The 27,921-nt window shown below is 43.9% G+C and overlaps 1 protein-coding gene across 1 annotated transcript in view; it reads left to right on the top strand.

The window, feature by feature from the left end:
- EDN1 (endothelin 1) overlaps positions 1-27,426 on the top strand; it is a 97,635-nt gene extending 70,209 nt beyond the window's left edge. Inside the window, exon 6 of the mRNA XM_080380501.1 lies at positions 1-27,426. This exon is cut by the window's left edge and continues 41,050 nt beyond it. The gene's annotated coding sequence lies outside the window, so the exon portion shown is untranslated.
- Positions 27,427-27,921: the final 495 nt, after the last annotated feature.

The following is a 27,921-nucleotide window of genomic DNA, read 5'->3' on the forward strand; positions in this document are numbered from 1 at the left end:
TAGCTATTTCCTCTGGTTTATTCTCATTTAGATTAACATTAGGGTTTTTTTCTTTTCTGCCCCTATCACTTATGTGTTTGACCAATGTATATTGCAAGGAAAAGCTGTTTCACTCAACTAGAATGTAAAAAGAAAGAAAAAATATTTCCCGCCCCCCTCCCCCCAATATTCCATCCTGCAATTAATCTCAAAATTGTCTTCTAGAATCTCACTATCTTCCCACCTATCATGGTGAGATTTTGATTCCCTTGTTAAAATCTACTTTGCTGGTAACTGTCATCTGTTTAACTTTTACAACTTCTTGTTCAGATGTGCTTTATTTCAGTGCTCATTTTAATTGCCGTCTGAGGTTACCAGGCGATCGTTGCTTGACTTGTCTTGGCACCTACACAAAGGCCCCACCTAGGGCTGAGGTATGAGGGAAAATAAAGTATAACCTGATTCCATCGCAATGGGCTCATGTGAAAATGGTACTACTGCTGTTTTGCAAGCTTTGGTAAAGCATGAGCTACACAAGGGGGAAAGTCGGGAGTTTTGCTCTTTTTTTGGAACAGCATGAGAGAAAGACTTGAGATACAGAGATGGGGACAGCATTGTATTATATTGCAAGGTCTGTTCACGTTATTGCTCACAAAGGGAAACCTGTATACTCATTTTGGGTTATTGATGACTTAATGTCATTTCAAAATCGAGAATAAACTGATAAGTTGACTCATACAGTGTTTTGACTGCAAGTGTGTTCTGTGGCAGACAGGTAACCTAGAGACTCCCCCTGGCAGGGGTTTTTCTTTTACTTCTAGTGAGTACCACATTGCCCTTGTCTAGGTCCAATACCTGTAGGTGTTACTTGCTGCCCGAAAACTGAGTTAACCTCAGAGTAACCACCCTCCTGCAAGGCTGCCTCTGTTCCTTGGAGCCTCAGCAGAAGACTCCCCTAGTTATTAGAAAATCAACAATCTCTTTTCTCTCATGTACCAAATCCTGATGAAGGCATACTGTACTGGAAACACTAGGTGCTGCAAGTAGTATTTTGTCTCTCTAATGCAGCTTGAGGTGTTACTTGTGTCTTAGTCTCTCAGCCCTTAAAACACCCCTTGACGGCTTTTCCAAGCTTTGTGTCTCACTGTGAGGACGGGTCATTCAATTATTGATTTTCAGAGTGCTAACTGCACTTAAAAAACCTGTCTGACTCCAAGCTTTTATGAAAAATAGCTCCATGAGCACTCTGTAACTTCATAGTCAGTTTGTAACACAATCAAAATATCTCAGAATGTAATAGGGGCCCTTCAAATCTACCCACCGCTAACCTGTGGGTAGTTTTCATGTTTTTTGCATTGTGTGCCGGGTAGAAGAAAGAGAAAGTTTAGGAAAGGTTATTGCTACTTGCAATATCTTAATACACATCTACCACCCACTGTGCATATCTAATGCGCTATCTACCACCTAGTAGAGCCTCATACTGCACTATAACAAAATTTAACAGCGTTTTGAAAGAAGAAAAATAACTTCTCATCTCATGAGTAGGCCTAGGTCTCCCTGTCTTGCTCTGTCAGGAAGATCCACTGAGGTCCTACTGGCCCTGCCAGCTCTGAGGTGTTCACTTTTTATTGATTTATACTTACGATTACTGGACTGATCCATTCTGATATGCGTTGCATCACCTCTGGAAAGCTAAGTTTTCCCCAGGTTGTCTGCATTCCCTAGACATCAACAGCTTTTAGCAGAATAGCATCTGTATGGCTGAAAAGATGCTGTGTACAACTGGGAAAAATGAAACGAGACCGTACAAACTGACCTTTGTGCTGTTAGGTTTGCTGGTTCTGCTTACAGTTGGCCTGATAAACCATAGGTGTCAGTTGTTCCAAAATTAAGCATAATACTTTGTTCCAGGTAGCAACTTGATGTAAAAAGCTTGGCAGGTGATTAGTTAATAGTACCACTTAATCTGTTTCAGTAATTTAAATATTGTCAGCAGCTGAAAAAGTGCCTATTGCAAAGTAGCTGCTCTAAGGATGCTTAATCTCTTAGTAAAGTGCTTTTGAGATCTACTGATGAAAGTTAGGTGGTATTACTATTATTATTGTTGTTGTGTCATAAAATCTGGGCGTATACTACAAAATATTTTTTATGAGTACTCATTTGAATTTGGATTTTAAACAGACTGTTCTAGCCAACCTGTATTTCTTTCAAGCTTGCTTTCACAAATTTTGCTGGCTGGTGATCTTGCAGGGTATACATTTTAAGTCTGAATTCTGCAAGCATTTGCTTTGTAAATCTGATAGTAGAGATGACTGTTGCACAACCAGAAGACAACAGTGATGCCAGGCAAAGTATGACAGAGCAGAGAAGATCGGTCTTTATACAGTGATGCAGTAGCTAACAAACAGGGGTGAATAAACTCATCTGTTGAGCTTTCCAGTCAGAAAGAAATCCAAGCATCTCTCCGAGGTTGAAGGTGGGGAAGCTCTACTGGCCAGTATTTGTTAGATTGCCCCACCAGTGGGCCATGGCTGGAGCAGAGCTCATAGGAGATGGCTCAGTTCCCCATCGCACTCTGTACTTTGCATGACTGGGAAAGAGGATCCCTCTCTGTTCAGCGAAGCATTTCAGGTCCTGCACATGCAAATGGAGTAAAACAGCATAATTAGTCACATATTTCAAGTCTTTTTCTCTTTAGGCAACAAAGTCTATGGGGAGAAACCACAAGGGCTTGGTCAGGTCCAAATAGCTGTGTTTACTGAATATACACAAATGTAGGAGGCTAGAAACCTGCACCGGTGAGCTGGCTGGTTTCTGGCACCTTCAGCAACAGAGAGCTGCGGGGGCCTGACTGGCCCTTTAAAGGCGGAGTACGTGAGTAAGAATGTAATGTATAGGGTTTAGTGGTGTTTTTGAAACCCACAGCAGTAGGACACCAACATGATTTAGTCCCATTTTGAAGCTCCCTTATGTTTCCAGAATGATACAGATCAGCCACCTTGTGTGCACCCAGAGGGTCTGACTTAGAGTTTTCACTAGAAATGGTTGCTCTGCTCTTGCCTGGTAATACAGGTCTGCCACAGAAGACCCTCACTGCGCCCTCTTGGGTACACTGTCTGTCTTCCCCTTGTGTTTTTCATTATCCTGACATGAACTGCTCTAAATGAGCAAGGATGCTGTGGGAGACTCGGGGACACGGTGTGGGGTATGGGGTGGCTGTCTGGGTACCACTTCATGACTGGATCCAGGGGCAGGTCTTTCTGAGGCTGCTGAGGCAGAGCCTCGCTGATGGGTGAGCCTTCAGCTCTGCTTTCAGTGAAGTTCTTAAGGTATAAAGAGCCATTTGGTTCCCATGCACTACAACAATATATACAGTAACAGAAAACATACGTGTAATCGCAGTGCTTGAATTGTCGCAGGTGCCCTATGTTACCGTGCTGCCTGGGAAGGCGCTGCAGGTGGGGTGACTGGGAGCAATGACCGAACCTCAGCAGAAGAATCTCTTCAGTGATGCTGCAGGTACAGGGTTGCTTTCTCATTGCCTCATGCTGTCCCCATGGCTCCAAGTCAGGCCCGGAAGATGAGCAAGCATCTTCCAGGGGTTTATGATGAATGTATGAAAGAAAGGATGGAAATGCACAGGGTGCAAACTGGATGTGCATATGTCCATGCTGTGCTGTGGGGATGCACGTGCTGAAAGGATTCAGCCCCTTCTCTGTACAAAGCAGCCCAGCAAAGCAGCAAACGTTTGGCCAAGCAGGGACAAGCTGACCGACCTTGGGCTTACCTGCACCAAGCAGCTTCGCAACCCTGTGCAGCCTGGCTGAAGGGTGGTGTGAGGAAGAGGCTGGGGCTGTGCTGAGCAACACTTCCCCAGGGGAGGCTCCGGCTACCCATCATGACGTGTCTCTAATGATGGCTGGAGGGTTAAAGCGTCGGTAGCCTGTACCCCACCCTGAGAATTCCCCCTGCCTCCCAGGCTCTTCCCTTTCTATCCACGGAGGCTTTTGGAGCCTCCTGGTAATGAAAAGTCAAGGTCTATCCAGTTTAAATGAGAACAACAAACCAAGGAGAATGCCTCAGTGCTTACTCTCCTCTCTGTGGCTCTTCTGGGCTGTGGCTGACTGTGTGAAAGAGCCTCGCTCAGTTCCAGGGAACCAAAGGCTGTTTATGCGAGGGGAGAAAAAAATGTGCTAGTGAAGGATTAAAGATTTCATAGTCATAGAGGAAAAAATGCTCTGTAATGAAGTATCAACACCAATTGACTAGTTTCTGCTGTTTTGACAATCACCGGGTGCTCCGCAGTAGCATGATCTGCACCTGCCCGTGCTGTTTCAGCAGCACCAAGGTGCTCTCCTCCCCACCGAGCTGCCTCTTGCTGTGCAAATCTCCCTTGAGGAAGGTGGGAGCAGTTCGTGTTTGGTATGCTCTCACGGAACCAGAAACCCCTTTGGGCGGATAGTTGTCATATTTGCCTGTTCGGACAAATGTGGGAGTGCTCCTCGGCGGCTTTTGCCAGGCGGCCAGCGGCTGGCTGGGGGTGTGCAAGGCAGTGCGGGATCTGTGTGGGGCTCCCCCCTGACCACTCTGCGCTCCTCTGTGCCAGGGGCTCAGCACCCTGGAGCTGGGCTAGCCCACAAAGCCCTGTGCTTGCCCACGGTGTGTACCTTGGTCTGGGTTAACCTCTCCTGCAGGGAGCAGTGCGGACCCCCTAGGGTCAGGGTGCTGGGCTTGCACAAGGGGTGGGCACCCAGACCTTGGCTTGCAGGTCTCCTCCGCAGGGAGAGGTTGCAGCGGGTGTTGTGTCTTGCTGCATGTCTCTGAATGTCCCTCTTGTTCAGAAAAGTAATCTTTTAACACAAGTATCCTTTCTTTCTGGCATTGACTTCTGTTTACCAGACTCTAAGCAGTTTTGACAAACCTTTTGTAGAGTTTTCACCCTTCTGCTCCTGATTCTGTCAAACAGCCCACCAGCCCTGTTCACTCCAAGGTGCTGGTCAGCACTGGGACACAGATAAGAAGGAATGAGGAAAGCAGCTGATGCAGGGTCTGGATTTGGTTTGTATAGCTATAATAGTCCTGTCTTCTGGCAAATTTCATCACCCCATTTGTCTTGTGCCTCATCTCCTGCTCCAAGCCCAGTGCTTTCCTCAAGCATGATACACTCCTTGTATTTCAGTACCTGACACCCATACGTACTTTACTTCTTAAGGCTGGAGGAAGAAGCTGTCATTCCTAATATATTTTAAGTCACTGTTCCTAGAAGCTGAGGGTGAGGTCAGGCAGCAGGGCGAGGCTAACGTCGTGCTGTGGTGCAGGGGCTGTCTCCCCATCCTTCCCCCTCCCAGCCATGCCATTTGACTGATTCCCTCTCCCGGCTCTGGCGGGTATCTCCGCACAGACTTATTCAGCCCACTAGACTGGCCGTGGGTTGTTGTTCCCCCTCCTCCTTGGGTTAGTTTCCTGCTGGATTACTGGCTTGAATTGGTTTATCAGCCCATCAGCCGCGCAGCAGTGCCAGCAGGAGGGAACAGGGAGGGGAGAGGGGCTGGGGTGGATCCCCCCTCCCGCGGCGTCTGCCAGCCTTGGTATCAGCCCAGCCCCATCATCTCACCACACCCTCAGACAGAAAAGTGAAGGACACTTCAGCTGTTCCCAAGATAGATGTCTAGAGAGATAACAACAATAGACAATAAGCACTGTGTGCTGCACACAAGCATTTTTGGCAGATAACAGCAATTCAGATATCGGCGTCTGAAGAGCAATGCTAGGTCTAGCTGTAACTGCTGACCCCACTGACACAAAGGCACGCACATCTAGGTGCCTTTTTTTCCCCCTCCCTTGGATTTTTGATGCATTTTACCTTGATGGATAGAGACTTGTCTGAATTAATTGCATCCTATTACCATAAAGGTGGCTACTTCGTAACTGCTGGTAATTACGCTTCAGAAACACGCTACTGAAAGATTGGCACATCTGATAAAATTACTGCTCCTCCCATCATTACATTTCAAAAATACATGTGTACATATTGAAATTTGGTTTTGTAATCAGATTAATCTGCTGTGTTCTTGAGTCTTGGCTCTGAATTCAGGAAGATGCACAGGTTCCCAGAGATGTATTTTTAAGGAATAAGCTTCCCTATTAAAAATTCAGCTTATCCTTTTGCTCTTTTCCTTCCTCGCTGAGATGGACCAAATCTAGATTTTCAAAGGTGCAGGTTTAAGCAAGCTTCAATTAAACCTCTGTAAGTGAATGCAGCAGTAACTGGGATTAATGGTTACTAGAGCACTTAAGCCTGCCTAGGTTTTTAGAGACACTACAATTACCACAGAAGGTGCCAGTTCCTACAAAGATATGTGAACTGCAGTGACTCTTCAAGAGTCCATAAAAATTGGAGCCTCTCTAATACTTGCATTGGCAAATTGAAGGCTGGATATACTTTCTTGCTCAGTCCTTGCTTCAGGAAGCACTTAAACAAATGAGTAATTCTATTTCTGTTCAGCAGGGCATTTAATTTCAGTAGTGCCAAAGGAAAAAAGGCTTTACCCTATGATGGGTCTTAATGTGGCCGAGAACTGGAGGATATTATGATTTGCATTTTGAAATCTCTTCTGTAATGAACTTCTTTCATGCTTGACTCTAGTGGACATAAGACCAAAATCGAATCTCGTTTACTCTTGATAGTCAACGCTAAGATCCTAAAACCTGAGCATTTCTAGGATGAACCTTCTTCATGATTTTCAGAGGTGCTGAGTGTCTCTGCTTCTGGCAGGACTGAGTGGCACAGGGACTCTGTAGAAGAACAAGAAAGGCTTTGCAGCCTACCCCTAGTAACCAGCTTCCAGTTCATAGAAGCCACCTCTCTTGCAGTGTTTCCAGTGGGTTATGGGACAATAAAATAAAGCTTGTTACTAAAGGGCTAAAGTCATGCTCTGATCTTTTTGAGAGCTTGCATGAATTGTCCATAATCTTCTGTTTATCAACTATTGCTAAAGTTCATTTATTTATAACCATGACAAATAACCCTCATGTACATTCCTCCAGTGATTTATTGTGCAATTGTTTTGCATTCCTGAAATGTAAAACAGACCATCAAAGTAAGACATGATGCAAGATACTAATTTTTAAGAAACAAACAGAGGAGAATAATTCCTTGAAATGGACAACGCAAAACGTAAACCAGCTGCTCATATGCTATTATGAGATTTAAACTAAAAAGATGCAGTTCTGATGAGTTCTCCATGAGAAGTGCACACTGTTTTATTGTAGAATAGATAATGATTATGCCACTTCATCACAATGTCACTTAGATCTCCAATAATTCATCGTCCTGTCTCAAAGACTGTGCTGTTGCTGGGCAGCCTGTGTCCCTCATTGACCTGTAGTTACAGCAAGTGCCTCATGCAACCGGATCCAATTTCCATTATGGAAAGAGAGGGCTGGATCAGGCATTTTGTGTGTTGTATCAGTGGTCATGTTTATATTTAATCTCCACTTCTCCATCCTTCACTTTTGCACCAGGAAACTGAGCTGCAATTGGTATACCATAAGAAGCACATGGGAGTTGTACTCTCTCTCCCAAGGTCTTGGGAGACACATAAGGCTGGCCCTGTCCGAAGAGTGGCTGCTGTGCAGGGAGGTGGTGGTTTCTTTGCTGGCTCTGCTTATCTTGTCTGTCCCAATTAAACCCACAAGGCAAGGAAAAGCCCTCCAGTTGCTTAGGGCTTTTGTGTGTGCACAAGCACATTGTGTTCACCCAGAAACAAACGGGCATGCAGTGTGCCGCAGGGGGATTCATCTAAGACAAGGTCAGGACCTTCTTCCCAAGTGTTAGTTTGAGGACCCTTGAATTAACATGACTCCCTCAGCCAGACCTATGTTATTTGACCAATATGTCCTATGGACATATATCAGATATTATATGGGCTGTGCTGTCCCGTGGTGTCCTGCGTAATCCAGGTGCTGACCGTCAGGATAAGCGTGATGCTGACTGCATTGCTGTTGATGGTGCTGTTGGTTCATTCAGCTCCATCCCAGTCCCACCACCAAGCTGCAGTAGAGCACGGGCACACTGGGAAGTCTGCTGCCATTGTTGGGATCTACCCGGGAGCTCCTGGGTTTGTGACCGCTCACAGTGGGCCCCGAATAAAGTTTTTCTTGCTCTGTCATATGCGTTTTCTGTGGAATTCACCCTGCAGCCTTTCCCTTGAGTGGCCCTTTTCTGAGGTGCTTCTTATAGTTGACTGCCTTGTTTGCAGGACCTTGGTTATCCTTGTAACCTATGTCCCTCCATCAGGCCGGCCGAGATTGATCGATGGCTTCAAGAGCTGGGAGAGGAGGACACACCTACATCTCTGTTGGCAAATACAGGCACACACCCATACGAAAATACACATAAACAGGCACAGTGTGATCCTGCACACCTATTTTTCTAGAAGTCAGATGAATACCCTATAGGTGCTCTTTGCCCACCCTTGGTATGGTGAGCAGAGTCAGTCAGGATCCAGGAAGCCTGGAGTGAAAGTGTCTCTGAGTTAAATTAAATGGCTGGCTAACACTAACATAATCAAGCTTCATTTCAGCAAGAGCTGAAACAATGTACAGAGCTCTAACATTACTGGAAATCTGTGAAATGAGCATGCTGTTTCTTGGTTGTTTTGTTCTGTTTAATACCAATTGTTTAGAAAAGAAAACTTTCCTGAAAAAGGAAATCAAGAGCATTTCTCCATCCCTACCGTTGCTGCAATAACAGGAAGCAAAATTCACATATACAGAGCTTGGCAGATAAGAGCTGAATGGTAGTTTGTTTTTTATAGCTGGTGGCAACCAATCCAAAAGAAAATCGAATCAGGAGCCCATTTAATTCACGGTGAGCGGAGCCCTGAGCCCCTGGGACTTGTGCAGGTACCAGGATGGAGCTCCCCAAGGATGAGAGCTGCAGCAGACTTCTCTCTTGAACTGGCAAAGTGGCTCCAAGCCGACCAGTTCATGGTCATGGGTTGGCAGCTGTAGCACCACCTGCGTAAGGTGACCCAGCCACTCCGAGAGGAAAAGCAAGGTGGCTCTGAGCAGTGGGCTGCGCCTCACCCAGGGTTTTCTCCAACTTATGGTCTATTGCTTGTCTGATAAAATGTCACATAATTGGAGGAGGGACATTTTCAGCTGACTGGTTGCATGGAACATCGCAATCCGGGTAGCCTGTCCCTGGTTGCCTTGGCAGGAAGGTTATCTGGTAGTCTTCCCTCCTGCAGCAAAGCTCCACAGCATCTCAAGCTCTGCAGTTGGCACCACAGGGGTTGCCCTGTAAAGCACCACAGCTGTGAGATGAAGGGGTTTGCAGCAGCAGTGCAGGGAGTAGCTGAGGGCACGGCCACAGTTGGGGCTTTGGGGCAAACACAGCAGCTGCATGGTTCTACTGTTGCTATTAGCAGCAAAGTAATTAATACACTCAACCACTGACATGTCTTTTTGGTGGGGGTCAGGGTGGGTTCCCAGGAGACTCACATCTCTCGGATGATTTCAGGCTATCTGTGCAGTTAGAATAAAGGTGCTGTTGTTCATGTGTTTCAGTTTATAACTTCTGGGTGAGAAAAACGAGGGTTTAAGATGCTAGAGCCACATTTCTACAGCACACCAAGGACTGTGCTGCACAGCCCTCCCCACCAGGAGCTATATGACACTCCGCAGTTTCCATTTAGGCTCCTGTGTCTTGTCGCTCCCCTTACATTTTCCACCTCGTTTCTTAGGTCGGTATGTAATGTTTTGTTCCACATCCGTGTTCGCAGAGCCTGGAATACTACCAGTAGCTTTCATTTAATCCTTTCTTTTCTGAGAGCTGATCCAGTTTGCTGACAGCACGTTACTGTTGGCACCGCTGGCACCGCTGAAGCCCACGCTTTCTGAGCCGCGGCTTGCTCGCCAGCTGGTACCTTTTGGTGTATGTGTATGATACCAAGTCAGTAAAAGACATGCAAGATTACATCTTTAGCAGTAAAAACCAAAGCATTTTAAAGAACTCTGCACTCTGACCATTGTGTCTTCTGTCAAGTGTGAGCCCAAGAGGCGAGTACTTACTCATTTCTGGGGTTGCAATAGCGGAGGGAGCCTTGAACAAGGCTTCTGCAAATAAGGACCTGTAGGAACACAGGACTCCTGCCCTGAAGAATTTGCTATTTAAGGAATAATGTACTTCTATAATGTATGTGTGTCACCCAAAGGTCCAATCACACAAGGTGTTTTAAGGGCTGAAATTAAGCTTGATGGGGTAGTCTTATTAAACCATTTGGCTGTTGTTGCCTTTAGGCTGGGCTGCATTGCAGGCGTGTTTGCTGGCTTAAGTGCTTTGAACCAGTTTGCCTGTCTTGACACAGCAGAAAAAACCTACTGGATTTTTTGGGGGATGGTGAAATACTTTGAATAGCATCCACCCAGCTGGGATTCCCACCCCTATGAATTGCACACATGTCTCAATTGCTTAAAACACAGAGACAGAAAACCTGTCTGTATTTAGAATGGACTTTGTGTATTCACATATATATGTATATATGGGCTGGCAGCTCCCTGTCATTGGTCCTGACACTGTTCTGTCCACTTGCTCCCCGTGCTCCCAGTTTCCTCTGCCTGATGCATTTCCTACCTGGGAATGCATCCTTTACCTACCTTTCATTTACCACCATGGGATAAAGGTTTTTTTTTTTTTTCTCTCTCGTGAGCTGTAAAAACAAGCTTTATTTAAATGTAATGATAAAGCAATAAGCAGCTTTATTACTGATATTACTAATGCAGTAAATCTTTGACACTTGTGAAATGGTGGACGATGCTCTGCTTGATACCTGGGTCATTTGAATTTCGATCAGGTAGGGTGTAACTCAAAAAGCTGCTTGTTGTCGTGACACATGGCTGAGCAATTCCCACCACATCTTATCAGGGAAATACCTACAGCCCAGCCATTCGATTGCTGTTACTTTTTTTAAGTTAACTGGGAAATGTGTCATCTTTAAATAATCTGTAGGAAGTATCTGAGCTGGCAGTATTGTTTGTGGAAGGCAACCACTGCAAAAGTTTGGCATCTCTGGTATTTGTATTTATTGCCTGTATATGGATGGTGAGGTGTAAGCGCAAACAACCGTTGCAAATTGGAGCACAACAATATGTATCCTGGATGGCTTCTGAAAGCATATGGGTGTGCGGGGATTTTCACAGGTGGAATCTCTAGACACCCACTGCAAGGAAATAAGAAAAAGAAGAAATAAACCCAAATCCTCACTATGGGCCTCAGCACACAAATTCAGAGCAATACTTCTCTGCTACTGAATTGTTCTTGTAGACTAACCAGTTTCTGCTCATATGCAGGCACATGCTCCTTGCTGTCTGGTGGCCAGCTGTAAGCTTCATATGACATCTTCACTGAGATGAGTGCAATTAAATTGTCTTTTATAGATCTGGGCAGCTAAAACCTGGGTGGAACTGAGTCAGCACTTCCATGGTGATGCACAAGCTGGTCAAGACCCATTGCCACTTACCACAGGGCTAAGAAACCTCAGCCAAAAAATCCAGGTGTTGACAACGCTGGAGAATACTCGCTGCAAGTAACAAGCAGCTCCGCGAAAACAATTCTTAATTAATAAATCATTGGAAGCTTTCGTAATGCCCAGTTTAATAGAATTTAAAGAGGAGAGAGGATTAAGTGAATAACAGGAAGCATCCTGCAAAAATATCCCCCAGAGCACTGTGGGCGAGGGAAAGAAGGGAAAGAGGGAGCGCACATGTGTTTGCAGTTGCAGGATGCATGCCTCTGAGGCGTGGTGCGTGCTCCCGCTCGCTGGGTTGCACACCAGCACTGCTGGAAGATCCTGGGGCTCGCCAGGGAGCAGGTGGGCAAATCCCACCTGGCGTTTGATGCGTGAGTTGCTAGGATGCATTTTGCCTTGCATCTTCTTTGCACCTCTCTGCTCCCTGCAGCAAAGCTGTCCTGCAACTCTGAGAGTAAGGCTCCTTTTGCTGGGTAGATGCTGCAAGGGGCAGGATTTTCAGAGCAATGCTCAGAAGCAATGTCACCCAGCAACGAATGTCTTTTATAAAATACATAATTTTTCCTGACCTACTTGAAATTGGCTTAGTGACAGCATGGCTACCCGGGAAAAAAAAGGACTGTCTGCATGAAACATAGAATCATTGAGGTTGGAAAAGACCTTTAAGAGCATCGAGACCAACTGTTAACCCAGTACTGCCAAGTCTATCACTAAGCCTTGTCCCTAAGCACATCTACACATCTTTTAAACACATCCAGGGACGGTGACTCCACCACTTCCCTGGGCTGCCTGTTTCAGAGCTTGACAGCCCTTTCGGTGAAGGAATTTTCCCTAATATCGGATCTAAACCTCCCCTGGCACAACTTCAGGCCAGAGCTAAATTAACATTTTCATTTGAAGCATAAAACATTGATGAGAAACAACAGCTGTAGATATAAAAGGTAGTTAAGCAGAGAAAACAAGCGTATTGCTTAAATAGGGAAGCTTGACAGAGTAGGTTATCGAAAGGACAATGATGCTTGAAAAATGCTGTGAGGATGACAATTTTCTGCCACATAAGTGGAAGTATGAATCTCCTGAGCCACAGAATATAATAATCTGGAGTAAATCATTCCCTCTTTTTTTCAGACAAGCACTTTTCACTGCCAGAAAGAGACAACTGTACCGAGAATGGGGGAAAACAATTACTCTGCAAAACTCTGAATAGCACTTTGTTTCCAGCTATCAACTTTAAATTGCCATATCAAAGAAGTGTCCTACTAACATTTTTTAATTAATGACCATTAATCTTGTGGCCCTACTGATACTGCCAAAAGAAACAAATAAGTGCATTTTATTCATTCCCAAGGCAAGAGTGTTGTTGCAAGAGCAGTGTAGCAGCTATGCACAAGGTCCCAAAGGTGCAGGAATGAACAGCATTGCCCTGTGAACTTGGGACTGTAACTGGCACGTTGGTGGGAAAAGGAAGGGGAAAGTGTTTCAATTCTCTTCGCAGCCTCTAAAATGTTGCAAAACAATGTTATTTCTCCATTATAATAATGTGATGGGAACATGGAAAAGGCTCAGCTTGCTAACAGTGGTATAGACACATGGCCCAGACCTTGATAAAGTGCTCGTGTTTGCCAAGCAGTAGTGCAGTCCAGGTTTCCCGTCTGTCCCCTGTGTATCTGTAGCTCCTGTTACCGTATTAAATTAATTTTGTGGGGTTTTTTTAGTGTTTATCCTTGAAGAGCCCTTTAAGATGAGAAAGTGCTAGCCTCTAGAGTCAATAGGAAAACCACAAAGACTAAAGGACCCCTCTGAGGTGAAGGAGGGAGGTTGTGGCAGAGCAGGGAACTGAACCCACACCTACTGTGTCCCAGCTACTGTCTCACCCACTGAATCGCCCCTCACCTTCCTCCGCTTCTGTCTTTGGGGCAGCTTTTCTTTCCCTATAGGTGTGGGAATTGATCCTGGTTTCTGCAGGTCTTGGTGAGAGAGCGATGGTCACAGCGCTGTGCAGTGCGTTTGGGCACACTTGGTATCCAGAATGTGCCCAGTCCCTTCATACATTCACCAGTGACACATGGGACATGTCCCACAGAAGAACAAGCAACCAGAACAAGCAACAATTCACTATGGGAATGTCCGTGGAGAATGGAAGTAATTCCTCAAACGCCCCCTTCCCCCACTCTGAACTATACTCACACACAATTTATTAGCCATGAGTTAAATTTTCACCAGCTGGTAAAATTGTTCTTATGATCATTTAAATGCCAGAAAGGAGCAAAACACCTGCCGAAAAACTGAAAAATCTGAGGTACCATAGTAGAAAAGCAAAGTGTCTCCGCACTGACATAAATTGCAAGCTGCAGTGTGTGTCTTTCATGCTCCCAATCTTTCTTATGTCTCCTGTGAGGTACCACAGCATGGCACCTCAGTGGCAGACATATGGCAGCCTAACGGGTGAAGGACAACTAGGGAAAGAAACCTGAGTAAAAACACCAGTATGGATTTAAAATCATGGCACTTCATCATCAAGATCCCTTTTTTTCTGGGTGAGAAAAGAAAGGGATGGAATATTTTGCTTTCCAACTAAAGCTCCTTTGGCAATTTTCAAGTGTAGAGGTTTTCTAGTGAAAACGGGGAAAAAAATTATGCATTACTTTTATGGAAAAAAAACCCTGACTATATTTTGTAGTCAACCTTCCTTCCCCCCCCCATCAGATAATGTTTGTGATCACCTTTAACTGAAAGGGAACTTCCCATTCCCAGTACCCCAACTCAAAGGTGAGTTGATATCGGTGTGAGGTTTTGTTTATTTAGAGATGTCAGGATCAGGCTTTAAGTCTGTAGAAACAAGAGGCCCTATCACTCTTTTACTTGTAGATGTGCAACTGATGGGTGTTCAGCCTCCAGGAGTTTAGATGACTGAGATAAGGTTTCAGATAAACATCCAAATGTTTAGATTTTTACCTAACCCAAAGCTCTGAACCTTTAAAGGATTACCCACCTCCAGGGATAATCCTGCAGTGATTTCAACACCTGTACTGAGTCAAAGTGAGTTCAGAGTCTCCTGGCCACAAGAAATGGTCCTGTCGTTTGTTTTGGATGGCTAAAACGGTCCATGTCAGATCTGAACATGCTTAGCTGGGCACTCCGATTTTCAATGACTCCACCACAGGATAACTCAAAATAGTCATCAGTAGGGTCACTTATTACCAAAGAAAAACAACCTGTGACACTATGTTTCTGTGGCCTATGGATCAGATACAACCTGAATGTTTTTACAGTGAATCAGAAGCTCTAAATACCTCACAGTCTTATAGATACTTAAATGAGCTGCTTTTCTGTCAGCGTTTTGCTTTGGAAGCAGACTTTGCTGCCCTCTCTTGCAGTTATCGTGAAAATGTGTTCGTGTCGGCAGACGGCAAAGCTCCACTGCAGGTTAGCAGGGCTGATCCTAAGAATTACAGCCCTTGGATACGGAGCGAGGTATCTCATGAGTGGCCGGTGGCCGTCTCCCTCTGTTACCACAGGTTCATTAGAGGGAACTTTTCCTGGTCCAGTTCTAGCACCTGCGCCTCACAGAGCCCGTGGCAGGATGGGCTGCGCGCTCCTCTCCCTCCCCAGCAGCTGCTCCTCCAGGTGCCCTGGGCAGCAATTGGACTTTGGGCTTCATTCGGGCTTCTCTTAAACAGAGCAGTAACTCTTATCAGGGTAACTAGCATTCTCTCAGCATATCTGACAAATTATTCTGGGTTTGGTTTCGGTTTTAGGTACTGTGATCATGCTTTGCAAGCAATCAGGGATTGGGAGGAAATGAATTATGCCTAAGACTCTATACATACCTGCATGTGTATAAGGTGCAATTGATTTCACCGTGTTTCTGAAAGCACTTCACAAGCTTTAACTGATCATGCCACAAAAATCTCCTTTTCCTTATTAAAAAAAAAAAAAAAAACATAATCAATGGGTATTATTCTGACAACAAAATTAGAGACAGAACACAACCTTCCCTGAGGCTTTTCAGCAAATCCTTTTTATTTGGGCTGAGTCCCCTGTTAGCCTGAACGGAAGGCAGAGTGGTTTTTAATAGAAGGATTTCGCAGCAGACTGAACTGTTGCATTGGGTTTCGGTTGTTTTTTGGTTTGCTTTTTTTTAAAAATCTAAGCAAGAAAAAGAGGGTTCACTATTCTTCATTTAAGAAGTTCATCTGCTTTAACGTATCTCTGGAAGCAGCTACTGGCTTTGATCACTTTCCTGAAGTACAATGGTATTTCAGGAAAAGCTGATCTTATTTTAATCACTGGTTCTTCAGCTCACCTTTGTAATTAGAAGAAAAGCTTGCCTCAGCTGTGCTCAGGTGGAATGCATAGGAAACATATGATTAAATGGTGATTCTAAGTTTAGCATTTCACCTCCAGAAAGCAAAACAAGTATCAGGTGCAAAGTGTTTTCCATAAAGTCAAGAGACATTTGAAAGATGAAGTTAATTAACAGTGGCCTACATAATAGGCAAAGACAAGGTATGAAATACTGGTAACTTAAAGGCAGTTGGAATCTTGCTGTTGCATTCAACAGGGCTAGACTGTCAAGCCTCCATTTTCACACTGGGTCTTCTCTACAGTTGGCATGTGACATTCATGGTGAGGTGGGTTGCAGAGGACTTTACCGATGAGGAAAACAAGTACAGATTGAGTTTGCTTTCCTATGCTGGTCCTACCTGATCAGCCTGGAACAGAACCTTCTCCCTGTCCTGCTGTGCATCCTACTGCTTGGTAGCTTCAGGCTTGAGGGTTTTTTTTAAACAGAGTTCTGGTGATTAAGTTCTCCTTAATGTGTTGTAAATCCCTGGAAGCGGAGGAGGATGTTTTCCTGGAGAGAACTTGTTTTCCCTTTTAAATAAAACTCTTCTCTCGTAACTAAGTTGCTCTGGCTACTGGCAAACAGGTCTTTGCAAATGTATGTGTTAGGAATGTTTAGACTTAGGAAAAACTGAGATATGTTGCACCACAAGGTCAGCATCTGACTTATATAAACATGATGGTCTGGGGACTATTTTCATCCACATTACTGTTATTATCATAGGATACCTACTGTTTCCATCTCTGATTCATCAGTTATTTTGCCGCCATCCCAAGAAAGATTTATCCTTGGTAGTAATTTAGCAAAAAGTAAGAGAAGTTATTGCATGAACAGGCAATGCTGTTTTCATGATATTGCATACTAAGCCATCAATACAAAACTAAGAGTTCCTGGGAGTCCCTTCAGTTTCTTCAGCCAATGCTTTCCATACTTCTGTGATATTCTCACCAACCTGTTTCACCCTAGAATTTCATGTTGAGTGAAGTAAAATCCAGTGTGTACCATTCGACGAGTGCAAATGCACAGACACTTGCTATAAAGCCATTCACAGTTCTCTTTTCTGAAATTATGTTGAGCAAAGTCTTGCCTCATGCTTATTTGTGTTTGTAATTGGAGCTCAAAGGATCATCAGGAAAAAAGGCCATTTGCTAAAGTGGATTTTAGAGTCTATGCTACAAAATATGACACAGAGTCAGAACAGGCTTTCTGGAATCTGATATTCAAGTCTGGAATATTTTCTTTCCCTGATAAAAGGAATAAAATGTGCAGTCTGTTTTTACCTGTAGAAAACAATGGTTGGACCATGATAATGGTCTCCAGTGGCAAAGCGCTGGTAGGAAATCAAATACTAGATTTATTTCCCAACTCTTTTCAAAACCAGTTCAGAGTAAAAAATCTTATTAACAGCAAATCCCTTGAACAATTAATTTAGGGATTTGGTAGAGCACTTGAAATCTCTAGAGAGATCCAGAGAGAAATTTAAAAGTTTCTTTAACTCAGAAGTTCTGGACTAGATGCAGAAGCTGCCTGATTTGAGGAAAGAGATCAAGTACATAGGAGAAAGACCAGATATCTGGGTTTAAAATGTAATGTAGATTAAGTTCGCTTTTTCAGAATAGTTTCTTCTCTCTTTCAAACTTTGATGTTGGTGTGATGATCTCTTTTGAAGACAAAAATCTTTATAAAAGTCCCTTCAACTCCATTTATGTCCATTTACAGAAGAGCTGCGTGTGGGTCAAAAAGCCCCAGGAGTGCCCAACTCCTGGCAAAAGGCAGTCAGCCTTTCCTGAGCACAGTAAGCGTGAGATTACAGCTTGGAAAAGTGAGGAAGAAAGAAACTGATGAGGCCACAGAAGGAGCAGAAACACCTCGCTGAGTCTTCATCTCGCTGCGCTCATCCCGCATCACTGTGACTCATGAAATCATGATGTTACATCAGCCAGGGGCCTCTGAAGGGACTGGAGATACCAGGCATGGTCTGCAAGGTAAAGTAGTGGGTATTTACCTGAAAATGCCATGAAACAACACAGCAAACATGCATATTTTAGACCCTGTGAACCAAGCCTCAAGCTGCATGGTGAATAGGTTTGGATGATAAAGTAGCCCGTTGTTACATGGGTATTTATTACCTGGTGAAAGCTCTATAGCTGTTAACTGAATAAAAATACTTATTTTAAACCTGCTGATTGGCAGGGACCAACTACTCTGAGAACTGTAGTGCTGCTGCGTGTTCTTTATCTGACATTTAATTGGGTTATGGGTTTTTTTTTGTAATTTTGTTTTGGCAAGGATTTCTCTTTCTGTTATACTCCAGTGATTTACTGGTTCTGATACTGCCTGTTGCTCAGAGAGGAACTGACATAGTAATGTAGACATATCTACTCCCCCAGTAAGTGATAAAATATACTCTTTTTTGCACACTAGTCAGGAAAATCTAAGCTTCCCAACGCAAAATATTAAGAAAGTTGCTTTGATACCTGCAGTTCCTTGGCAACTCTCATTGAAACACTTTGATCACTTGGATATCTAGAACGTCAGATTTTATAGACGAGTAAAAGGGGTCTCAGAGAGGCCAGACCATGGCGAAAGCCATGATCTTGATCTTTTGTTCTCCAAAGCCGAACAGCCAAAGCAAATAAGAACACCGCTCCTTTTCAGAATGGCTGTCTGCAGAGGGCTCACCTTGCTGACCTGTCTCCTGGGCCATTGGAGTGTAAGACAACAGCTGACACCTGAACAATTACACATTTTTAGGGTACATATCAGCCATTGATAAGCAAACAAAATATTGAAAATGGGGGGTGGGGGGGTGAGGGGTGTACAGCTGTGAGTCCCTCACACCTGACCAGTGAAGCCAGCAGCCCAGCCACCTCTGCACCAGTACAATACTCCCTCTTACAGCCTCTCGTATTATGAATGGAGTCGAAGATATATCTGCCCGGCAGCAAAAAGTAAGAGAGGAAGACGGGGAAATGGACAGGAATGGGAGGAAAAGAATAACAACAATGCGGTTCTTTGGAAAGGTAGGCTGGGCTCCGGCTCGACTCCAACCCCACGGAGCTGCGCGGTGGCTCGGCAGCGGGAGCTTTTCCTACCGATATTGTGCCGGAGTGGCTTCTACTGCTGCTCGCAGCCACGCTGCTGAAGGCTCTGGGGAATTACCGTGGTATTTAATTTGTTGTTATGAAAACAGTGAGTTTGACTGCAGCAAGAATAGTTTCTTCCCAAACAGTTACCAGAATCCTATTGTTGTTCTCCTTCTTGTTGACCTTTTTGCTGGTTTTGCGATTATAATAATGATTTTCCTGGCTTTGCTATCTTGAATTTTTTTGATTTATACTGTGCCAGGAATTCAGAAAGGGAAAAAGCAGCCCATCTCAGGCAGAAGTTCTGCTAAATGATGGATTTTAGAGAAGTAATTTTTTTGAATGGAATTGTGATGGCAAAAGCAAATTTATTCTTGCTTTAAGCATTGCTATTATATATGGCTATTAGAAACTTAGGGCCCATTTTCAGCCCAAGTATAATGCTGCTACCACCCAAGCTGTTCAATTGTGGTTTTCTAAAATTAGATTAAATGCAAATGCTACTTCTTTTAGAGTGCAAAGACTGTGAAAAAGTCTTACAATGATTTCTGCATCTATAACTTGCTGAGGTCAATTACTTCCTCGTTTGGTTTTGTTCTGAGGGTATTTACTGGGGTTTCTACTCTAACTCCCCACTCATGTAAAATTCTGAAATGAAGAGAAAACCCCTCAAAGAGCAGGTCACAAGCCTGCTTTGGATACCTATAAATTGGCTTTATTCATGATCCTGTTTGCAGCATATCTGTGTGAAACCCCTCCTGGACCTCCCATGAAGGTAAGGCTCAGGTAAATCTGGTTTGGGCTATGCTTTACCTGCTTTTGTCACAGGGGACAATGCATGACAAAATCCTTTCCAGTTTATTCTCCCTTGTCTTCAGAGACCCAGAATTTAATTTCTCAGAGTGCCCAAGACAACAGCAATCTTGGGAAGGTGTTGTCTTTACTGGCACGGAAATAATTTTTTTTTTTAATTATCTGGCTATAAAATAGGGCACCAGGGCAGCTGCACGAGCTTCCCCTCACCCTCTGCTAACAGCCCGTGACACTGCCATGACGGAGTGTGTAACTGCGCCTCCACCTCTGTGTGTCCCCCGTTGTTTTTTAACAAGTCTTGCGTGGTACCCAATATACAAGCAGGCAGCTAAAAGCTGGTGAGAGCGTCTGTTAACTTAGACACGGATCTGTGTAGATTTACGATGCCATTGTGAGAGCCAATTGTAATACTGAAATAATATATAATGGTTCTTACATTTGCCACCATAAATGCTCCTTACTGTAGATAGTTGACTATATTTGAGGTAACATTTGCATAGAAACCTACGTTATCACTGTGATAAGATAACGTAGTCATTATGATGTTATTTGCTGTGTTTATACAGTATGCTGATTCAGTTCCTGAACATTGCTTTTCCTTTACTACTTATGACTGTGCTTAAAAAAAACCCAAACAACAAAACACAGAAAAGTACTATTTTTTAAAAAAAATTGCATATGAAACTGTATGTTATCATTGCTTTGCAATGCTTACATTTTAATTTACATTTCTTATCTGCAAGGACATACTTTTCTACAATAAGGGCAGTGTGCCATAAGCTACTTAGGAAAGTGCTATTAGGAGACAATTATTTTAATTATTATATATATTAAGATTAGAATACTGCTAAAAAGACGCTACCCACTTCTGGCGTCCAAAAAGGACCTCTCCATCCTACACGTGGTTCTCCCAGGAGAGGTTGCCATCCACAGAGATGGAGCTAAGAGGGAACAACTGCATAAGCATGCAGGAGCTGGGAGATCAGTGTGGCTTCAAGAAAACACAAACACAGTCTTGAACACATTTTATTAAGACCTAGATGAACAAACTCTAGAACTGTCCTGTCTACTGTATGTATTTTGTTCTTAAATGACGGCAATGGAAGTGAAAGAAGGCACATGTTAATTGCTGGTTTGCAACCACCTCTCCCAGCAATGGTGTCATTTTGATGTATTTCTGTAAACAAAATTATTTTTCTCTATAGCTTCTTTCTTGAATTTTGCATGCAATAGACATATATACTGTGCCCACAGATTCTGTAAAGATGGGCTTTATGTCCCCTGTTACAGACTTTTCCATAGTTTGTTATACCAGCTCACATTAGCCTCCTTTTTTCCACAGGGATATTTGCATTGGTATTTTCAGCAGTAGATTTTAGGATCAGGCAGGAAAATAGTTCAAGAAGAGCAAGGTTTAATGAAGGACTCCAAGCTCCACATGAAGAGGCCACAGAACTGCACTTCTCATTTGTTATTTTGCTCCGTTTTCCTCGGCAGCATCATTTAGACTCGTCCTTGCAGCACAGATGGAAATGACTCAATAAATCTCCACCTGGGGAATATCAAAACCTAGACAGAGTTGAAATATTGCTGACATGGAAGGAGAGAGACACATATTTAACATGAAATTAGGAAATTGAGTCCAATGCTGGAACAGAGCTGGTGTGCTGGTCTTCCTCCTTCTCCATCGCTCTCCCCTGGGTTGCCTGAAAGCCACATTGAGCATGGGTGTTCACTTATTTCAGACTCCTGGAATTTAAGTTCATGCACTGGAAAGGGAGAAAGGGTTTATGGAGCCATGACTCATCCTGAGGCACAGAAGAAAACACTTTTACCAGCACTCTGGCCTTGCTCAAAGTCTGTTTCTCAAAGGTGGTCTTGCAAGCTTGAACACTTGGATCCCTACTGCCAGACCCAGACAGGTGGACACTGACCCAACCAAACTTCTTCTGGCAAAAAGCTCTATCCCACAAGACCACTGAGACCTCAGGCTTCGACGTGGTAAATGGTGAGACCAAACCAAACACTACCCTTCCTAATAGCCTTTTGGATGCTGTCCTTGAGCATTAAGAAAGGGCCCAAAAATTTGTTGGACCAGAAGGCTACTCTATACCCATTGCCAAATAAAATGTTCTCAGGACTTGAGTAAGATTTCTGGGGAAGGATTTTTCTCTTCACTAGGAAGTTTTCTTAACACTTTGCAGAGTGACTGCCAGGTGGGTAACTGCTTTGATTTTTCTGGGGTTTTTAGCATTTTCTTCCTGTGTGCCCACCAACATGTTGAGAAAGCCAATGCAGGTGACCTCCTTAAATACCAGGTGCCACAAGAGGAAAGAACTAGGAGCTAGGAAGCTCTACCCACCACGCTTATTTGCCTTTCAGCTGGGCTTTTGGTAGACTGATGCACAAGTTGTGTGAGATGGGGGAAAGTCACTTGCTTGAGATTGCACAGGTGGGGAAGGGAAGCAAATTCCAAGCCCTTAGCTCAGCTGCCAGCTCATATTTTCCTCCCTGTGTGACAGCACCCAGCTTAGAAGCTGCTTAGTTGCATGGTCCAAGGCAAGAGTTATCTTTCAGTTGTGTGTTTGTACAGCACCTAACACAGTGAAGCCCTTCTCCATGACTGCAGCTTGGAGACATTATCACAACACAAATAGTAAATAATAATCGGGCTAAAGATAGCACTGAATTAAACCAGAGCAATACGCCTATTGGAGGCCAAATGGTACACAGTGCCAGCTCAGGCAAATGGCTCTCAAAACTGAAAGAGAACATTCCTCCGCAGTAAAATAAACACTGCTCTTTTTCTCTTGAGCTAGATAAAGCATTGTGTGTTTCTGATAAATCCATATGGTTTGCTTGCTTGCAGAGGAAAGCATGAAGAACAACAATTCCCCAGATTTCTTCCTCAGAAGTTGCATTATCAATAAATGCCTGTGATATCAGTTGGGTTCTTTAGCCCACACATCCGGCCAGTATCTTAATTGCAATAACTTCACGTCCCAAAAAGCCAATGCAGTGATATACAAGGGACCTGATTCCAACCCCTAACCTCTCAGAGCCCGGAAAGTCTTTCAGCATTCCTGCAAACTTACATAAGAGAGAAGGAGCAGATAACATTGTGTGCTTGCAGTTAAACATGCAGGATGCCTGTGCCCTCTTGCAGAAAGGAGTGAAAGAATGGCCTCTTAGGAAGTCATTCTTAATTAGAAAATGGCCTTACAACTGAAGAATTTGGAGTCCAAAACCAAGGACCCCTGGGATCATCCAAATTGTTTTTCCAACTCTCCAAAATGACTTCATTGTACTTTTTTCTACAGCCTATGACAACCCAAAACCTACTGAATAAACAGAGAAAATACTGTATGTGGTCTTTATACCTGCCAAGGTAGACCTTATGGGCAGCGTTATATGAAGCAGACAGAGGACAGACCCTTCTCTCAAGTAAGGAAGGAAATTCTCTTGGCTTAACATGTTTAATTTAATTTAATTTGCTTTTAAAATTGGGAACTATGGACCAAAACTGGGTAGCCAGACAGGTCTGACTTCCATCCCTGGGAAGGTGATAGGTGGCTCTGCATGTCTCTTGGGGAAGAGTCACCTATGGGGAAGGGAGCGCCTGTCTCTGAGTCTCTGGGAGGGTCGTGGTAGCTCGAGGGTGAAAGAGATCCTATCAGCATAGTTTGAAAAACATCAGAATTTTCAAAACTCTTTTACAAGGTGCCATACTAAAGGTTCTTGAAGAAACTAACTGGCCAGAGGGTTACAGCAGTGGAGAATCCTTAGGGATGGGTGCTGCATCTTTATTGATAATGAAGAGGAGAGAACGGACCAAATGGTAAAATGTACAAGTCTGCAGATAATACTAAGCATTTCTCCATAGTCAAATGCCATGCCAGGTTCAGAAGGACCACAAGCATCCAAAAATGTGGCAGATGAGGTCTGGGTAGGTAAATAGAAGGTAATGCATCTTTGGAGACATAATCTAAATCGTTCCTTCATGATGCTGAACTCAGGTAGCTCCAGCGCAGGAAAGAGGTCTCAGCATCATCAGTGACAGTTCTTGGAGATCACCTGCTTGGTGTGCAGTGGCAGCCAGAAAGGCCAGCAGAGCACTGGCCGTCACAAGGAGGGATACGGATAACAAGACAAACCATGCCACTTCCCTGCTACAGAGAACTGCTGTAGTGACAGCACCTGCAGTATGTCGCACAGTTCTACATCTGGAGGATGTAGTGAAGCTAGACAAGGTCCACAAAAAGGCAAGGAAAACAGCTCAGAGACTGCTGACCGAGCAATGTCTTATGAAGGGAGACTAAAAGACTGAATTGCTTCAACTTGGAGAAAAGAGAGGTGGGGGGTGTGAGGGAAGACTAGGCAAAACCTTACAGAATCACAAAGGTGGTGGATTAGGCAAAGGTAGAAGGGTTATTTACCAAATTACTTAATGCTGGAACTGGGGTACATGTGCTGAAACTAGCAAGAAATCAGTTTAACATGGTTAAAAGAGTATACTTATGTGTCTGGTAATAAAGTCCTGAGATTTATTGCCACAGAAGGTTTCAGGCAGATGGTGCCTGCAGGTTCAGAGAAACTCTGTGACAGCAGGTCCACAAGTAAACGCCAAAGGAAACTGTCCCCTACTATCCCTAATACATCCATTATGAGTCTTGGAGGAGAATGAGCAGACAAGATCACAGAATTGTCTTTGAACAGTGTGACCTGTTTATTGCCTCTGTCTGAGACCCAGTATTGGGCTAGATGGATGGCTCGTCTGATCCAGTAGTCTCTTAAGCAGAGACGAATAAGCAGTGATTTTCAAAGCTGTGGAGGGTAAACAGAGACATCTTTTGTTGATTGTATCTAAATCTTTTAGGCTGCTTTAAAAAATTCTGCTTTCCTTCGCACACCTGGTAACTCTTCAGTAGTGGATCCATTGGAAGCGGCCAGTTACTGCCAGGTGAGGGTGGTTTGCTCCCCTCCTCTTGTTCCTTTGCTCCCACTTGTTGTTGGGTTGGCAATGAGCTGCACAGCACTGTTCCTCTCAGCCTGCAGCTGGGACAGCTTCTTTTGGGGTTATGTGAGTATGAAACAATTCAATTTTTTTTTTTTTCAGGGATAAGGAAGGTAGAAAGGCATCAATCTGCTGACATGCAGTAGCACCATTATATAAGGTATGGCCTCATATCAAAGACTTTCTGTTTAGGAGCAATGAGGGAGGGTGCTGCTGCACTCAAATAGGTGCCCTTTTGGTTACATTATATTCTAAATTACTTTTGCATATGTTAATGCTGCTGAATTTCATGGGTATACAAAAGAATGAAGAAGTGAGATGGCATTGCTGTACTTCAGTTAGTAATGAAGGTAGTTGATTACTACACAGCTGAAGGGTAAGCAATTCTTATTTAAGAAAATTTTGGATGGGGTCAGGGTGAGGGTGGTCTTGCAGGTTTTGGTGAGCTAAGGGTCCAATGATGCTTGAGTTTGGTAGGAGGGAATATTGTCTTCTGGACTAAAGTTCACTTTGGACCTTTACCTAGGGCTGTAGCTTTGCTCTTTTTTTGTCATTCTTGAGACCATCATTAGCACCCAAAGGGACTTTTGCATTTTGTTGCACTCCTGGGATACTCTTTGGCTGTGTGGGACAGGTGGTACCTTACAATGTAATTGCTCGAGACTTGCTTGCATGGTCCTTGTGAAAAGGAATCAAGGGTTGGGGTAAAACACCATTAAAGGCACAGAGGGAGGAAAACTTGAGTATTATTTCAATGCAACAAATAATACATATCCAGTTCTGATCACTATTTGTGTATTATTAGTACATGCAAGTATTTCTAGCTTTAAAAGGATGATCTAACCTACAGGACTTCAGTTCTGATTTGTTTAGTGCAATCTCAGTCATCAAAAATTGCTATCAATGTAGTCAAATCACATCCTGCTGTCAGAGTTTGATATTAGGTTTCCAAGCAGAAGAAATTTTCCTATTTGTTGTCTAGACAGAGTAATTTTTACAATAATGAAATATTGTTGTAGTAGAAGAAAGCATGTTCTTGAATTTAAATATGCCAGAACTTTGCAATTGCTTTGGTTTCATCTAAAGTTAACGTCAAGAGCTTCTCCCTAGGTACAAAGGGTTGAAAATGCATTCACAAGCTCGCGTTTCATGTGACTTGCTGCTGTTGTTAAGGGTTGGACCTTGTTACCACTGAGTGCTGTACAAGCTGCTTAAAGAAAGAAAAGGTTCCTGTCCCAAGTGGTCCAAACTTTTATTCAAAGCCATATGAACAATGCAGCTGGGCCATATGTATGAATATGAGATAAAATAGAAGATTAAATGTGCTGGCTACCAGGCCAGTTCTGAGTGTTTGTAGGAAGTACAGGACAGGCAAATTTGTGGGTTGCATTAAGTCTTCAGTTTTTACACTTCTGAAAACCTAAGCAATATTTCTAGGAGTTGCTAAAAAGGAATTTGCTTCTTCCTGGCAGTTACTGTGATTGACCAGGTGTGTGTGGTCTCTTCTCTTTCTGAGGTTGCCCTTTTGTTCTGGCTTCTTTAGCCACAAAAAAAAAAAAAAAAAAAAGAAAAAAAAAAAAAAGGCAGCTGGACAGCTTTAGTCTGTTAAATAGTCCACATTACTTACACGGCTACTCCCCTCACTGACCCTTAACAGTTTAGTAGCTATGAAGTTTAAGAGGTTCAGTCTTAATCTTTTGTCTTCAAAGGAGCCAGAGCTGCTGCAGAATGTGGCTTTCCCTGAATTTTAGAAACCCACCTTTGTCAGCCGGTCGCTTCCATGCTTTTATCTAGATGCCGACAACAGTAAAATTAACGTAAATTACAGAGATTTGTCTGAGGGCTTTCATTACTCCTTGATGCTTTGCTCTCCTGCTGGCACGAGCTCTTTCAAATAGCATGTTAAATAGCAGACTGCTACCTAAGGGACAAAATGTTCAGAATCCATGTACATGCAGCCTGGAGAACACACGCTGGCCAAGGAGCACTCTGGCTCGAGTATGGCTTTTGTATCTTTACTCTGAACTGGGGAAAGGTGGGACGTGAGTGACTTGATAAAACTGTGTCTCGACATGTGGTTTCAGGGACTGTCTTTCCATAATCTGCACAGTTTTCAAGACCCAAAGGACACTTGTCGTTTAGGGGAAATGGTAATTTTCAATGAGACAGGACTGTTGGGCTGGTGCCCTCGATAGACTTCTTCCCCCCACACCAGGGTAGTAGTTCTGCCACGGTTTCACAAGAGGTACTCTCCCATTTCTTACTCTTCTCAGTTTCCTTGGAGCATGTGCTATGGACAGTAAGCGTAGAGGAGGACTGTGGATGTGGTCGTGCACGTGAGTTGATTCAAAGAGCATGCCCTGTAGTGATATTTGAGGGTTGTGAATTAAAACCTTCCCTACTGTTCTAAGATGCATGTGAGTATCTCTGTGGCACAAGAGAGCTCAGTACCACAGAAAATGTTTTTCTCCTTGGGGACAGATGCAAGTGAACTTCCTTTGGCCTTCCCTGGAAGTAGTGTTTCTGTTCCCACTTCTGCTACAGGCTGTGAGAGCCATCAGGCATGGAGCAGACACAGGGGTGTTCGCTCTCATCACCACTGGCACCACTGGGACAAGTGGCTAAGATGTCAGCTTAAAATTTTTTTTTTTTTTTTTTTAAAAGGGGGTGAGGGGGTGGGGAGAGAATGATGTTGTAAAGAAGAGTTTTCTTGCTGTGCATAGACTCCAGAAGCATAGACTGCGGTGTTAACCATTGGTAAGGTAGTGCAGTGGGATGACGTGTGGACACCGCTTCACTCCTGTCTCCAGGAGCACCAGCGGTGCACGTGGGCCCACTGGCTTCCCTGGATGCTCGGACAAACACTGGCAGCTGCTGTCAGGAAAGGTTTGCAGGATCCAGCCACAAGGGCCTCCGTAGGGTTTCTGTTTGCTCGAAAGCCTTGACTTGGTTGCACTGCATTCCTTCATATCCTGTCCTCTCTTGCTGACCTTTCTTCCTTGTTTTCCATGTGACTGACAGCCCTTTAAAACACAAAGCAACAGGATAATGTCGGATGGTGGGAGGAAACATTGTCATCGGTTTGGGATATCATTATTGAAACAGCTTCAAGTTATCAACAGCTTCAAGGGGGGAAAAATGCTGATA

This window comes from Falco punctatus (genome assembly GCF_963210335.1).
Source record: "Falco punctatus genome assembly, chromosome: 3".
NCBI lineage: Eukaryota > Metazoa > Chordata > Aves > Falconiformes > Falconidae > Falco > Falco punctatus.